Consider the following 17,738-nt stretch of genomic DNA (forward strand, 5'->3'; position numbering starts at 1 on the left):
TGTTTGCTAAGCAGGGAAATAACTTTACATCAGGATATAGCAGGTTTGATATTGAAAAAATGGATGTCGTTACACTTGAGAAAGTCCAAAAGGAGGACAATGAAGCAAATAAGGGTTCTGAAGGACCTTAGTTATGAGGAACAATTATAAACAATCTTATTTTCCCTGAAGAAGAGACGCCCAAAACAGAACTAAAGTTCTCTTTATTGCAGAAGTAATGTGAAATGTCTCTTCTGCAATAAAATACACCTACATGCCTGCTTGCTGTCTTCTCCAGAATGTTCACTAAGCTGCTGGCCAAACAACGACATCCAGAAGAAGATTCCAACAACGGAAAAATACAGGGACCGTTGAAGGAAAGGCAAGTTTAGCTCCACTTTCAGAGTGGATATGATCGCAATATACAAATCTTTAGTGACTCTAGAATTGGGAGGAGATTATTTAACCTAAGGTCTGTAAAGAAGACACACGACCACACAATGTAGTTGAACAAGAGGTGCTTCAGTCTTAAGCTGCCTAAGGGGTCCTTTACTTATAATGTGGTAAGGATGTGGAACTCCCTTCCACAGTTGGTGGTATCAGCAGGGAGTGTAGATAAATTGAAAAAAAACTATTAGATGTAATTATCAGTGAAAGCAATATATAGGGATATGGAACTCGGCAGTGACACACACGTTGAACTGGATGGACTTGTGTTTGTGCCAACTAGGAAACGCAGACACAATATAGGAAATTCAGGACATCGAAACAGGGACCAATAGCCTTTAATGCTCGTTCATTATTTGTCACAAGTTATGATAACCATGTATTTGAACTACTTGATGTGACTATTTTCTTATTTTTATATATTATCTACCATTACTTTTTTATTGAACATATTGGTTACAAACATGGAAACAAAGTATGCATGCATATTAACTGTAATAAAAAAAATAAGTGCATTAAAACATGATTTCACAGCAGCTTGTACTCCATTACATTTAAAGTGAAACTCCAGAGAAAAAAATTCTGAATATCTAAATTAAATACATATATGAAAGATATTTTTCACCTGCCAAAGGATTTGTATTTCTTTCCATCCAGTTAAAAAATGTTCACAACTCTACCATGCAGCAATGTCCTGTCTGGCAGGGTAGAAAACCTAATTGAGTGAAGATATATCAGATACTAGGTGTAAAGAGAGTAAGGTGTCCTCATTAGATCTTAATCTTTGCAAACAGTATGGCCACTTGCTAACTCATAAGAATCCACAGACAGCTTAACTCTTCAATAAGTCACAGAAGTTTAATCCAACATAGTTTTACTTCACAAAGTACAGTACTTCCTCCATAGTGGTGACTGCTACAGTGATTTCCTGCTTCCAAGGAAATCCCACAGGTATGGAATATGCATACTTACATTGGTGTAACTATGCAGTACAAACCATACCTATTGTTCAGCTTTAAATACCATTTGTTTGAATGTAAGCAGTGTAAGTAACTCATATCCTTTTGCAGCCCCTGTACAGCAGGGCTCAGGTGAGAGTTTGGCACACTTCTCTCAACCTAATTCAGCCTGCAGGCAGGCCGCAAGATCTGCAGTTCTAAGTATTAACTTCTACCAGCTCAGGTGGAGGCCCTTTAATGTTGGCACGCATAAACCTTTGTGTTTGGTAGGACGAAAAGCTCAGGGACATGTAGTTGGCAGAATTAGGTTTGGATCTCGGTGCAGCTCTTGCAGTGTGGGGAGGAAAGAGGTGTGGTGGGTATGGACAAAGTCAGCAATCAGAGATGACAACTATGGAATTTGTCTTTAAGCTAGGGAGGGTTCCCTACTGCCAGTGAGGAAGGGCAACAATAAAGCATTTTGTTTCCTCTGTTTTAGGGGAATCAGACAAGTGTTGAGGTTGGGTTACCTTTAGGTTTGATCTACAAGGAAGGGGAAGCCACTAATTACTTAGAGTGGTAAATGGGTCTCAGACCCTCTCATCCGGTTCTGTAGCAGCAGTCTCTGGATGCTGAAATGCTCTCTCTCTCTTTTGCAACAGTGCCCCCCCCACCGCCCATAGTTGATAATACAGCAGAGGCAATCTGGACAGGTGCAGCTGGCGGTGGTCCTGCATAGTGATTTCACTACCTTTGATCAACTAAGCTATTTGGCTTCAGCTGGACAGTCCATCCTGTAAACTCTGGATCAGCCAAGTTCTAAACAGTCAAACCCTGCCTAGTCTCTCTCAATGTACAGCACAGCTCTCTTGTCTAGCTTTCTCATTGGCGCATCTCTCCCCAACTGCCTGGCTTCTTCCTTGGCTTTTCGTTTTATGCACCTTGCCCCTCCCCTTTTCTTGCTGGTCCTTATGGGACTTGTAGTGGTTGCCCCAGCTTGACTGTATGTGGGCTCCTCCTTGGAACTACTATTCCCATAATGCTTTGGTCACCTGTATTATGCCCAGTTCAGAACAACTGCAGCCATCTTATAAAGGTCTGCATTCCAGTAACAATGTCCAGTGTTACATACACTATATTGCCCAAAGTATTGGGACACCTGTGTTTACACGCATATGAACTTGGTCTTAGTCCTTAGGGCTCAAAATTGAGTTGGCCCACCATTTGCAGCTATAACAGCTTCAACTCTTCTGGGAAGGCTGTCCATAAGGTTTAGGAGCGTGTCTATGGGAATGTTTGACAATTCTTCCAGAAGCGCATTTGTGAGGTCAGGCACTGTATCTGAACGAGAAGGCCTAGCTCGCAATGTCTGATCTAATTCATCCAAAAGGTGTTCTGTTGGGTTGAGGTCAGAACCTTGTGCAGGCCAGTCAAGTTTCTCCACCCCAAGCTCACTCATCCATGTCTTTATGGACCTTGCTTTGTGCACTGGTGTGCAGTCATGTTGGAACAGGAAGGGGCCATCCCCAAACTGTTCCCACAAAGTTGGGAGCATGAAATTGTGCAAAATGTCTTGGTATGCTGATGCCTTAAGAGTTCCCTTCACTGGAACTAAGGGGCAAAACCCAACCCCTGAAAAAACCCACAACATAATTCCCCCTTCACCAAACGTTACACTTGGCACAATGCAGTAAGGCACGTACCATTCTCCTGGCAACCGCCAAACCCAGACACATCCATCGGATTGCCAGACAGAGAAGCGTGATTCATCACTCCAGAGAACACATCTCCAGTGCTCTAGAGTCCAGTGGTGGCGTGCTTCAGACTACTGCATCCTACGCTTTGTGTTGCACTTGGTGATGTAAGGCTTGGATGCAGCTGCTCGGCCATGGCAACCCATTCCATGGAACTCTCTACGCACTGTTGTTGTGCTAATCTGAAGGCTACACGAAGTGTGGAGGTCTTTAGCTATTGACACTGCAGACATCTGGCGACTTGTGCGCTTCAGCATGCGCTGACCCTGTACTTTCATTTTACATGATTTACCACTTCGTGGCTGAGCTGCTGTTGTTCCCAGTTGCTTCCACTTTGTTCCACGGTCAACTTTTAGTGGTATTAGAATATTTAGTAGCAAGGACATTTCACGGATGGACTTATTGCACAGGTGGCAACCGACCATGGTACCACACTTGAATTCACTGAGCTTCTGAGTGCGACCCATAGTTTCACAAAAGTTTGTAGAAGCAGTCTGCATATCTAAGTGCCCGGTGGCCATGGAGGTGATTGGAATACCTAAATCCAGTGATTTGGAGGGGCATCCCAATGCTTTTGGCAATATAGTGTATATATAATTTTCCTACAATTCAGTCTTCTTGTGTATGCTTCTTCAGAAGTTTCCATGATAATCTGAGCCAATTTAGGACCAATATATAAAAATGTTCAAGGAGGTGATCCTAGCAGAGGTTGCTACTTTGTACACCAAATGTTATATATCTACAGGTTGGAGCCGGCCATACACTATTTGATTTTCAAATAAATATTTGTATAAAGTTTTTAATAAAAATTTTCAGCATATCCAATGACAAAGATTGTTAAAAGCAAACAAAAGTTTGAAGTACTTTTGAACATTCAGTTTTGGAACAAATAGACTTTCCTAAACAAAAACTACATACACTGTCAGAAATTTGTTCTTTCCAGGAAAAATGTTCCATCCTGCTCCTTCGAATTTTAATACGAATGTTCTTAAATGAAAAATTTGGAATAAAACTAGTGCATGGCCAACTGTAAAGAGTGTACATAGATCAGAGTGAAGAAAAAATATAAAGTTCTAAAAAAATATAGTAAGACAGATAGAAAGCACATTCATTTCATACCTTTAAAAGCATTTGCAAAATAGTTAAATGTGAAAAATATTCGTACCTATTCTAAAGTGTATGAATAGCCAAACACTTTTTTAGGTACTTTGCGATACAATGTGGAAGGGTTAGAACCTCTGTCAATTTTTTATTTCTGTCCTGGTTACCACTGTCTCTGGTATTGAAAGTAATGGGAAAGCCAACATTTTTCAGTTGTCTTAAGAACAAGAAGTAAAATCTACCTGTGGGAACACCACAAGGTCTAGGCCCTCTTTCGCACCTGAGCGACTTATGTTGTGTTTCCAGAGGTATGGCAACGCTTGACAGTAAGATTTCCATTTTATTCCATAGGACCCTTTTGCTTGTCACACAAAATAAATACAGGTCCCTCTTTGTGGCAGATTTCTTGATTTTTAATCCCATAGACTCCAATGGGAGTGTCCGAAAAACATGCATAACACTCTCACACCTAACAGCCAGTCTCCTCCTCTTCCTAGTAACCTACGTGACATTGGCCTAATAAGGCACACAAAAAATGCATGTACAAACATGCATGAAAACTCTTCAAAAACACCTGAAGAAGCTGATGCAATTGTGAATTTGCCCATTCATACCATAGCGTGTTTGTTAGTGCTGTGCCACTCTGTATTTTGTTTTTAAAGTAACCAGTACTTCCAGAAGGGGGTCAGCAATCGCAGAAAGCATTAGGCTAGGTTCACACTATTGCGAGTCCTGCATGCTGTGTTTGCGCGAGCACAGCAGCCTAGAATGGGCACCTGCATTGAACTGCATGGTACTATGCAGTTTACGCACCCAAAAACGCGTTGAAATTTCTAATGCATCTGCTAAAGAGCAGCGTGTTTTGGCTATGAGTACCTGCGAGTGCGGGAACGTGTGCAATTTACACACGTTCCTGCAATGGTGTGAACTTAGCCTTAACCTTCTTTCACATCAATGCCATTTGTCATATGATTTATTCAAAATCCCTTGACAAGTCGCACCCTATTTTTGGTAATGGAACCATTTAAATCGTTGTGACTCTAGTCACAGCGACTTTGAAAAAGGTTCCTGTACTACTTTTCTTCAATTTCATTGCAACTTGCATTGACTTCTGTTACAGCTGTGGCTTTGAAATCGTGCTGAAGTATCGCAATTTCAAAGCCGCACTGGTGTGGACCAGGGCTTAGCCAGTTTTATATTTGTATTCATATAACAATGAATCATCTGTTTTAGGGGTACAGAGGACCCAGGCATGAAGTTTATAACTTGATGAAATCATAATAACCAATGAGTAATATCTTTCAGCAACCTGTGGAAGATGCACAGCCTAGTACAGTATAAATATTTAATTGTATACTTAACTGATGATCAAGAAATGGAAACATTCTAATGCCATGTATATAATCTAAATCTCCTGGATAGAACTGTTTATATCAATCTATAGGTATGTGTATATATAGCTTATCTATGTTTAGGTATCATGTCTAGAGCAACACTGTAATGTATCAACAATAATGCAATGCTAAATATTTTAAATGTAAAGTCCCATAATTTTACTGTATGCTCAACACAAAAAAGTATGGAATGGATATAAGGGGACACTGTGTAATTGCAATCTGCAGCTTTGGAAGAACCCTGTTTTGTTTGACCTGACAGACATCGGACCCAGTCAGCATGTTGATTGATAAAAGCTTTGTGAGAGTTCATGGAAAAGTTTCAGTAAGAGCCATGTGTCTCCGCTCTAGCTGATGTCCAGGTTTTTGGAATGCAAGATCTCAGTGATGGTCTTCAGCTCAAGATGGGCATTAATGTTTTGCCTGCATGCTGGCAAGCAACCAAGTCCTCCAGAAATTCAAGAGCTACTGAATGTGCTTTACTGTTCCTTCCTCTAAATGTCTCTTAGGTAAGGTATGGATGACTGAAAACAACAGGTGCTATAATGGTATCTAAACTGTCCTTAGATGGCAGCCTCTGCCTATGCTTAGTCACAGTGTAGATAGCACATTATTCCAGACCAGAACTGAGAGTAAGGAGGGTATTTAGGATCCTATTTAGGATCCCTCTAAATACAGTCAGGTCCATAAATATTGGGACATCGACACAATTCTAACATTTTTGGCTCTATACACCACCACAATGGATTTGAAATGAAACAAACAAGATGTGCTTTAACTGCAGACTGTCAGCTTTAAGTTGAGGGTATTTACATCCAAATCAGGTGAACGGTGTAGGAATTGCAACAGTTTGTATATGTGCCTCCCACTTTTTAAGGGACCAAAAGTAATGGGACAGAATAATAATCATAAATCAAACTTTCACTTTTTAACACTTGGTTGCAAATCCTTTGCAGTCAATTACAGCCTGAAGTCTGGAATACATAGACATCACCAGACGCTGGGTTTCATCCCTGGAGATGCTCTGCTAGGCCTCTACTGCAACTGTCTTCAGTTCCTGCTTGTTCTTGGGGCATTTTCCCTTCAGTTTTGTCTTCAGCAAGTGAAATGCATGCTCAATCGGATTCAGGTCAGGTGATTGACTTGGCCATTGCATAACATTCCACTTCTTTCCTTTAAAAAACTCTTTGGTTGCTTTTGCAGTATGCTTTGGGTCATTGTCCATCTGCACTGTGAAGCGGCGTCCAATGAGTTCTGAAGCTTTGGGCTGAATATGAGCAGAAAATATTGCCCGAAACACTTCAGAATTCATCCTGCTGCTTTTGTCAGCAGTCACATCATCAATAAATACAAGAGAACCAGTTCCATTGGCAGCCATACATGCCCACGCCATGACACTACCACCACCATGCTTCACTGATGAGGTGGTATGCTTAGGATCATGAGCAGTTCCTTTCCTTCTCCATACTCTTCTCTTCCCATCACTCTGGTACAAGTTGATCTTGGTCTCATCTGTCCATAGGATGTTGTTCCAGAACTGTGAAGGCTTTTTTAGATGTCGTTTGGCAAACTCTAATCTGGCCTTCCTCTTTTTGAGGCTCATCAATGGTTTACATCTTGTAGTGAACCCTCTGTATTCACTCTGGTGAAGTCTTCTCTTGATTGTTGACTTTGACACACATACACCTACCTCCTGGAGAGTGTTCTTGATCTGGCCAACTGTTGTGAAGGGTGTTTTCTTCACCAGGGAAAGAATTCTTCTGTCATCCACCACAGTTGTTTTCCGTGGTCTTCCGGGTCTTTTGGTGTTGCTGAGCTCACCGATGCATTCCTTCTTTTTAAGAATGTTCCAAACAGTTGTTTTGTCCATGCCTAATGTTTTTGCTATCTTTCTGATGGGTTTGTTTTGTTTTTTCAGCCTAAAGATGGCTTGCTTCACTGATAGTGACAGCTCTTTGGATCTCATCTTGAGAGTTGACAGCAACAGATTCCAAATGCAAATAGCACACTTGAAATGAACTCTGGACCTTTTATCTGCTGATTGTAATTGGGATAATGAGGGAATGACACACACCTGGCCATGAAACAGCTGAGAAGCCAATTGTCCCATTACTTTTGGCCCCTTAACAAGTGGGAGGCACATATGCAAATTGTTGTAATTCCTACACCGTTCACCTGATTTGTATGTAAATACCCTCAAATTAAAGCTGACAGTCTGCAGTTAAAGCACATCTTGTTTGTTTCATTTCAAATCCATTGTGGTGGTATATAGAGCCAAAAATTTTAGAATTGTGTTGATGTCCCAATATATATGGACCTGACTGTATATATTCTGTTTTTCAACAAAAGGTGTCTGGAAGCACAAGTAATGGAGGGGTTGCTAGGACTAAAGCTGGCCTTAGATATATCAAAATTCAGTCGGTTCAGCAGAAACCAGCCAAATTTCATTCCATTTATGCTCATTCCTGCTAGAGGGAAGTTGATCTAACAATCAGCTTCTATCAAATGGGAATGTTGGACATTTTTTTTATTTGATCAGTGCATGCAGCCAAATGCCTGCAGCACTGATCAGTGTATACTGACAGCGGAGGATTCCCTGTGGTCAGAATACAATAGTGCAGTAGGGAGGATTCCTTCATTCAGCTGAAATGTATGGATTAAGGAATCCATGTATTTATTTTTGATTGGCTGACTGGTTGATAAAAAAAAAATACTATCTATCGCCAGCTTTAGAGAGGTTCATGTAAAGGTTGCCTGCGTCTAACAGGTTGTGATCTTTGGAGATAAGTGCACTACAGCATTTAAAACCATTGTTTTTGACTCTTTTAAGTGGAGACATTAGGGTCAATTAACTAAAGGACAGAGAATGTTTATCTAACTTATCATATAAACAAACTATATTAATTTGCATATGCAGACATGTGAGAGGGTAATATTAAAAAATACATTTTGTTTTTTGCTGGTAAATGATTGGATGATTAATGTAAATATAACTTTACATTTAACTTTACTAAGCTAAGTGAACGTTCACTTTTGAAACCAATCAATCGCACTGCATCAAACATGTACAATGTGAAGCAGATAACTTCCTTGTTCTTACTTCCTATCTACAGATACAAAGCAGTCTGCACACAAGCTGAACATTGCAGCAATAATGGCCTGGACCTTTGATGGCAATACTCAGTGCAGAATGAAAGTTGCTTGGTATCCCAGAGTACATTCAAAGACCTAACTGTGTTCAAAGTAAGGCCTTTTAAACGTATTTTAAATAATAATTCTAATATGAGTGCCCGACATTTGTGTTTATACCAGTTTCCCATATACCACCACTTGTATGGCTCTCAGAGCAGGACTTTTGTCACTGTAAACATATGTAAGTCAAAATGCGTGCACCCATGTCCCTGACCTACAGCCTATCTCTAACACATTTCAAGACCCTAAGAGCTGGTTCACAGTAAATCCATAGGAATAACTATCTCCTCCAACCAAGGTCTAATGCATTGCACAATGCTGTCAGTCAAATGTATTTTCAAGCAAAATTAGCTTACAGGAGGTTCAGTCATCAGTGCTCCCTTATCCTTCAATCCAAAGGGTTGGAGAGGTGACCAAGCTGTATTCCTTATATACAGCTTGCTCAATAAAAAAAATTGAGGTAATTTGGATATGCAAGGTGGCAGAACTATATGAGTGGCTGAATAAATCACAGATGTTTTGGCTCGAAAAGCCGTCCGGCGATATGTATTTCAACAATGCCTAGTACGTAGCATAGGTGCTCAACCCTTGACCTCAAGGCCTATTAAAGGCTTAAAATATGCCATTGTTTAATATTAGCTTATGAAATCTAGTCTGAAGAACATTGGCTTCAGCAAGCATTTTGCCAAGTATATAACAAACTCTGACTTTTTGTAAAAGGAAGACTGTCACAAAACTAATATGGAGGCTGCCATTGTTGACCTTACCTTCTAAAAATTAACACTGTGGCCCTATTTATTCCAATGGGGAGAGCTGTATTGGAAACAACAGTCAGACACCACCATGACAATGGCTATCCAAGAGAACAAAAGGGACTATGGCTCACATATGCAAAATGAAGGGCTGGCAAGAACCATGTTGGAGGTACTGTGCTGGAAGTCAGGACAGAAATTGATAAAGAAAACTCAAATGGGAAAGGTGCAATTTTTTTTAAATATTACTTTTAAGGACCGTTCACAATGCTCAGTTGCAAAATCAGAGCAGACCACTAAACTACTCGTTCACTCCCTGATTATCTCACGCCTTGACTACTGCAACTCCCTCCTCATCGGCCTACCCCAGTGCAAACTCTCCCCGCTTCAGACCATCCTGAACTCAGCTGCCAGACTCATCCACCTCACCAGCCGCTCCACCTCTGCCACCCCCCTCTGCCTCTCCCTCCACTGGCTCCCCATTGCCCAACGCATTAAATTCAAACTGCTCACTCTGACCTATAAAGCCATTCACAACACTGCCCCTAACTACCTCACCGACCTGATTCCCAAGTACCACCCTACCCGTACCCTTCGCTCTTCACAGGACCTCCTTCTATCTTGCTCCCTGGTCTCCTCCTCCCACGCACGACTGCAAGACTTCTCCAGGTCCTCCCCCATCCTCTGGAACTCACTACCCCAATCCATCAGACTGTCACCTTCCCTCCTCACCTTCAGGCGCTCCCTGAAAACCCACCTCTTCAGGGAAGCCTACCCCACCCTCACCTAACAGCCGCTGCCCTTCCCTCCTCCTACCACTCCATCCCCCACAGCCATTTCCTCCTGTACCTCTACCCCCTCCCTCCTAGATTGTAAGCTCGAAAGAGTAGGGCCCTCTTACCCCTCGTGTGCTGTTTGATGTTACTGTACTGTTTCATGTATTGTCCCCCCTCTATTGTACAGCGCTGAGCAAACCCTTTGGCGCTATATAAACTCGATAAATAAATAAATAATAAAATAAATAAATAAATAAATCTTAAAGATCTGCAAGATGATCTGGCCACTTATTCAGACCTTGATTCCTTCAACACTTGGGATAATAATATTAATGATGATATAGTTCACTTTGAAACTGATCTAATCAGTAAAAAATCTGGGAAATTTGAGAGAGACAGACTGGACTACCAACTAGGGCGGGAGTTCAACTGGAGCAGGGTTTTTCCCACACATCATTCAGAAATGGATAAAGGGGTCAGAGCTGCAGCTCCTAAGCACCATTTTGGAAGCAATAGTACCCATGGTAAAGGGAAACGGGGTGGCAATCAGAAACGTACAGAGTCCAACAACAACTACAACAACATCCACAAACACCACCACAACAACTTTCATAATAAGCCACAAACCTCTTCCACTCTATATTACCACAGGAACTCCTCCCACCTTACATCTAGAGACCCCCATAGGGGTCCCCCCCCTCAGGAGCACCTATCTGCACGTGCACCAAAGGGCAGCACCCCTCCCCTAGACCACCCTCATCCTGGCACATCAGCTTCCCTCTCATCCTACCATCATACCAACATCAAAGAGGGTACCCATGCCAACATCAGAAACATTTCGCCCTGCAATTCACCTAGCATCAACCACCCACCCAGTTCCCCCTCTTTTTTAGAGAGAGGTATTGCGGGGAATTCCACCCCCGCACCTGTCCATCAGCAGAGTCCTGTCATATCCAAAAGTTTGGGGAGAAAGAGAGAAGGAGGACTAGGAGGGGAAAGAGAGGAGGAAAGAATAACAAAAAGAGGAAGGAGGTAACCACTACACACTCCACCATTAAAATCTATAATCTATCCAGTGCGGTGTTTACAGACACAGAACTGAATTTATTACGGAAAGGCCTCAATTTTGCTCCCAAAAATCCTCCTAATCTATTTGAAATATTTATAGATCTCAACAAATATGTCAGAAACCTCACTGTCAAGAGGTATTTCACCCTCAAAAAAGAACCTCTAATGACTGCAGTTCCTCAGGTAGGGCAGTTACCTAATACCAGCTCCATTAGCAATGATCCCGCACTTCCCTTGCTGGAAGGTTTACTACAGGAAGGTGAATGTGATGGGTTTGCGCTGGCCCTTGATGATCACGTTTCAACAGTTAAAGACAGCATCATTCACACAACCTTCAAACCGGCCACCACCTTTTATCCACATTGGGTTAAAGGGATTTTCATCCCAACTTTTTATGACATGGTGTTTGAGGATATCAAGAGGATCTGCAAACATAACAAACATCATAGCATTACAAAAAACATCTCACACTGTTTTTGGGGTGAGAACCTTGACATCACTATGACTCGCATACAAAACAGAGATGATATTATCATAAGACAAGCTGACAAAGGGGGTGGTCTGGCCATCCAGGACAAAGATGTATATCTTTTGGAAGCCTTTAGACTGATAGGAGATTGTAACACCTACGAACAGCTCCGTAGAGACCCCCTACCGGAATACAAAGATGCTTTAAAAGGGTTGCTGGATGAGGCTCTGACCAATAAAATACTATCAAACAATAAATATCAATTCCTGCTCAAACAACACCCACTGACCCCTTATTTTTACCATATACCAAAAATTCACAAAGACCTGATTAATCCCCCTGGTAGACCCATCATAGCTGGCATTGATAGCATCTCCAGCAATTTGGGATGCTACATTGATTATTTCCTCCAGGAACTAGTCGTGAGTCTACCATCCTACGTCCGAGACTCTGGGCATATGTTGGAGATCCTATCTTCCTCGAAGTGGTGTCCAGAATATAAATGGTTATCCTTGGATGTCACTTCGCTTTACACATCCATCGAACATCAATATGGCATGTTTGCCATCAAACACTTTTTGGACAATAGTGACATACCTCCCATTCAAGTAGCTTTCCTGCAAAAAGCCATCCATTATACCCTCACACATAATTACTTCTCCTTTCAAGGGAACTTCTACAGACAAATTAGAGGCACGGCTATGGGAGCCAGATTTGCCCCCAGCTATGCAAACCTCTTCATGGGGTATTGGGAGGAGGAATCAATATGGAACAACAACCCATATCGGGGCAATCTGGCCCTGTATGCCAGATATATAGACGATATCTTAATCATCTGGCAAGGGTCAGACGAGGATCTGGATGGGTTTCTTGCACACTGCCAAAATAACCCCTTTGGAATCGGCTTCACACATGTGGTGGATGCCAACAGTCTGGTGTTCCTAGATCTTGAACTACGGACAGACTCTGATGGCAACATCTGCTCTAAAACGCATTTTAAGCCTAGCGCAGGCAATTCCTACTTGCACGCTAGTAGCCATCACCACCCCAAATGGATCCGTAATGTCCCTTTTGGTCAGTACTGCAGGTTAAGGAGAACATGCACCACCAGAGGTGATTATGAGGAACAGAGCGCCATCTTGAGGACCAAGTTCCTTGAAAAAGGCTACAGTGAGGTCCACATCGAGGAAGCATACCAGAAGTATTGGGGCCAATATGAAGAGAGTCCACTGCATATACCACACACAGCTGCCAAAAAAGCCACTAAAGACCCCAACAATAGATTTCATAACCAGGTCAGGTTTTGCACCAGGTTCAATACTAAAGCCTTCGACATACAGCGAAGCATCCAAAAGCATTGGAAAATTCTTAAGCAGGACCCAGTTCTTGGTCAGAGCCTTGCCCCCAGACCCGAAATTGTGTTCAGGAAACCTAGGGATCTCAGGAGTCACATAGCACCCAGTAGAATTAAGAAACCTCCTGCTGGTGCCAGGAATACGGTAAATCCTTGGTCTGCCCTGTTTGATCAAAGCGGCAGTTTCAAATGCGGTGTGAGCAATTGTGGAACCTGCAAATACATGTGCCACAGAAAGAAAGAGGTGGCTGCCACCAATGGCCGTACATATAAGATTAAGCAGTTCATCAACTGTGGTACTTCTTTTGTGATCTATGGGCTCATCTGTCCCTGTGGCCTCCTATATGTTGGCCGAACCATGCGCCCCTTGAGGGTCAGGTTTGGCGAACACAAATGTAACATCATTAATTACAAGGAGAATAAAGGCAAAAACAAATATTCCGTACCACGGCACTTTCAGGAGGCACACAGTGGTGACCCATCAGGCATGAAAGTATTTGGGATTGAATCCATCACAGGAGATTCAGATGGTGGAAGAAAATTCCAAAGACTATGTAAGAGGGAGACCTATTGGATCTTCACTCTGGGTTCCCTCTCACCCACTGAGCTTAATGAAGATCTTGAGATACATGGGGTCATCCACTGACTCCCCGTTATGCATAGGTACCTTCTGCTGAACTGCACATGTTCCCTAGAGTCCTACTCTCATCCTTTTTGTCTCTCCCAAACCCCCTCCTTTTTTTTTTTTTTCCTCTCTCTCCCCCCCCTCTTTAGTGCTAGTTCCATCATTTCCCTTGTGACCTATAGTGGGTACACCATCCACTACAGATGTATGCTTTAGATTTATTCATTTTCATCAGCTATGATTACTATAGTATCATCAGTATAGCTACCATTACCCTGCATCCTTACATATTAGGTTGCTCACTTCATATTTATTGTGTCACCCTTAGGCGCTTGCGTATGACTGCATTCCCATGCGCTTGTGTCTATGGGTCATTCATTGGTCACCCATTTTTTAATTCAGTTTCCATATGTGTGTGTGGGTTTATGTGTGTATGTATAGACATGTTTTTTACTAAAAAGCAGTTGCTCATGTGGATGTGTTACACACACATGTGCGCACGCATGTTGTCCAGTGAGCTCTCTTCGAGCACTGCTTTCTCATCCTGCAAGTGCTTGTTCCATAGCGCCTTTGACATTTTTATATAGTTCTTATATATAACACATATATACATCTTTTGTACATTTTTTATATAATTATACATTTTTTTATTTATTTTTTTTTCTTTTCCTATATATTTATATTTCTTATGCTTCCATGTCTATGCATGCACACATATACCATACACTATACCAATTTTACCAGATATTATACTATATTGTAACAATACTTGTTTAATTTTATTTTATTTAAACTTTGTGAGCCATATTAAGAAGTTTTTTGTAACGTTTTATATCAACATTTATGTTTTACTAGTGATTTATCTCCTTTGTTCTTGTATATAGTATTGCATATGCATATCCATCCATGGTGCACTACATTGCCACACATGCCTACGTCTCATCATATGACTATACTAGAATGATAAGCACACACCCTGTAGGCTGCATCTCTATGAATTAATAAGTGTCTCTGCTGGGTTTCAGATCTACTCTCTATATTAAATCCATGTCCCATGGTTGTCTATGGCAAGCAGAGCACTAGGCAGCTTCGTAGCGTTGCTCATCCATCCATCCATTTATTTAAAGGCGAGCAGTGCAGTGCATCACCAGGGAAGGATTTTTATTATTTTTTATATATGTGTAATTTTCCATTTATTTATTTATTTTCCACTGTGCACACTTCTTATGGTTCATATGATTTTATGATTGTCACTAGTTTCAATGGTTTTATTTGTGCGTGTATGTATATGTATGTATATATATATATATATATATATATATATATATATATGTGTGTATATGTATATATATGTGTGTATGTATTTTTTATAGACCTTTCGTGTTTACTTACACTATGTCGATTGCCCCTGTGACTCCTCCACCTGCACAGGGGAGTGTCCAGGACGGCCCATGTGACCTTTGGTTTAACTAGTAGTGAGCATATAAAAGAGGGAGCAGACATTTGGTCAGTTGGCTCTGAGGAAGAGGCAAGTCCTCGAAACGCGTCAGCCTTTTGGATGTCTAAACTCCCTATTGCGGACTGTTACTCAGCGCGGTGTTGATCCAGCTGTTCTTTTATGATGTGCCTTGACTATATTGTCGTTTGTGAGTACAACACCTACTTTATTATTTTTTATTAAACATTTTTTATGGTAATGCACTAGGCCTGTGCGCCCTCTTTTTGTTCTTTCCCCATTCAGTATATTTGGATTCCCCCGGTCCATTTGAGGGCAGCAAGGTGTGCATGTTCCAGGACATTCTTAATGTGGTTGTAGCATCGAGTCCATCCCCAAGCGCAGGAGCATTTGTGTTTGCTGGTTCTTTGTAAAATGAAATATGCATGTTTTGAAAATACATGTCGCGTTTTTAAGGTGCTACTTTAAATGTTATAATGTAATAATGTGCTTTATATGTGTTTTGTTTGTGTTTTCATCCCCGGTCTGGCCTGGTTTTTGGTGCGTTTCCATTGACTATAACGGAAGGTGCTTTTTTGGTATGTTTTTTCAAACAGGGCACTAAAGATTCAGCAAGCAGGAATTTTAAAAAATACAGCGCACTGTATAAAAGTGCAGTGTACAGGTGTGAATAGTTAGATAGGATTTAATGGAGAGTATTTTTCATGCACTTGTGCTGCGCTGGGAAGGTGTGTGAACAAGGACTATGTCTCTTCTGCAGTAATACACTGTTACCTGCCTACTCTCAGTTTTCCATTGAATGTATGCACAGTTCAGCATACATACCCGAGATATTCCGGCTGTGCCAGAATGACTGACTCTCATGCACATGTGCAGGATGATGTAATTCCCCACTGGCCAATCAAGAGGCCAAAGACTCAAACCCCCCCCAGAGAAGATGACAGTGGCCATTTTGGGATGTGACTGTTACATCTCTGTAAGGTAGAAGTGAAGGTATAATGGGAAGTTTACTTCTGCTTTAAGGACTTATGTTCTCCACCTGTCTGGTAGTTTGGATAAGACTCAGCGCAGGCCTTGTCCTTGAGTACTGCACCCCACTCTGATTCCACCTCTGCCTCCTTGATTGTGGCCGATGTGGACTCAAACTAACAAACGTCCACAAATCGTGGAAAAAAGGTCTAAGTTTGGTGGTCACAGCGGCACGCCTGCAATTGACCTCCCTATACTGTATTTCATGATGTTTTGAAATTTACTACTCTGCTGCTTTTCTCTCTTCCTGCTTACAGGTCCTTTATTTTTTATTTACTGCACTGCCATATTTCTCTTCTCTTTTAGCGTTTTTATTTTTCATATCCACCCACGCGGCATCTGCTTCTCCATGGGACAGGTTTCCGAATTAATGCAGGGTTCTCGCCTTTCTAGGGTAAGTTAGCTCTATTTTGACCTTTCTCATGGCCTCCAATAACATACCTAAGCCCCTTATTGTTCTTTCTCATAATACTCAGGGTCTGAACTCGCCAGTAAAATGTAGAACAGCTTTCCAATATTACCACTTGGTGGGAGCGGATGTAATTATGTTACAAGAGACTCACTTCCCTATGGCATCCCAGCCCCCATTTTTACATGGCTGTTATCCCCAATTTTTTCTGTCTAACGAGTCGAATAAAACGCAGGGTGTCGCAATCTGTATTTCCAAAAGGCTCTCCTTCTTGCCCCGTAACATGGTCCGGGATCCTAATGGTAGGTATCTTCTGGTGGTGGGAGTGATAGAGGGGGAACAGGTGACTTTCCTCACTTACTATGCACCCAACACCGACCAGACAGCTTTTTTTCCGGTCCCTTCTCCAGACACTTTCTCCACATTTTATGGGGGCTGTGGTCCTGGGGGGTGATTCGAATGTGGCTCTAGATAAGATGAGGGCCCCTGGTGCCTGCCTTTTACGAACATATAAAGTGGGAATTAAGTTGGGGAAGTTGCTTCATCAATTTGACCTAGTTGACGTTTGGCGATAATTTCATGCTTCCAGTCGTGACTTTACATATTACTCCAATGTCCATTTAACCTATTCTAGGATAGATCACATTTTCACTCCCTCTCGAAATGTGCCCTTGTTTACCTTTTCCAAAATTCTAGAGGTCGCGTGGTCTGATCATTCGCCTGTTATGGCCACCCTCACTTTTATCCGCAAAGTGGCCTCAACTTATTCCTGGCGCCTTAACGAATCGCTGCTCATCAACCCCTCTATTTGCTTTGATGTTGAGATGCACCTTAAAGAGTTCTTCGCCATTAATGACCCGACACAGACCTCGCTACAAACTGGGCTGCACATAAGGCCTCTATATGGGGTATCCTTATTCAGCTAGCTTCCAGATACCAAAAGTCTCTCAAATGCTCTCATACGCCATAAAGAATCTGAATTGTCTGCTCTTCTT

At 41.8% G+C, this 17,738-nt stretch overlaps 1 protein-coding gene across 2 annotated transcripts in view; it reads left to right on the forward strand.

Moving 5' to 3' along the window:
- PTGES (prostaglandin E synthase) overlaps nt 1-17,738 on the forward strand; it is a 256,421-nt gene that overhangs the window by 44,860 nt on the left and 193,823 nt on the right. Inside the window, exons 5-6 of one of the 2 annotated variants that reach the window (XM_089669075.1) lie at nt 8,727-8,856; nt 16,641-16,728. The gene's annotated coding sequence lies outside the window, so the exon portion shown is untranslated. The remainder of the gene's footprint in view (nt 1-8,726; nt 8,857-16,640; nt 16,729-17,738) is intronic. The other variant, XM_089669074.1, reaches the window with a different exon arrangement.

This window comes from Staurois parvus, unplaced genomic scaffold (genome assembly GCF_062004578.1).
Source record: "Staurois parvus isolate SC_StPar_1 unplaced genomic scaffold, SC_StPar_1.0 ptg000068l, whole genome shotgun sequence".
NCBI lineage: Eukaryota > Metazoa > Chordata > Amphibia > Anura > Ranidae > Staurois > Staurois parvus.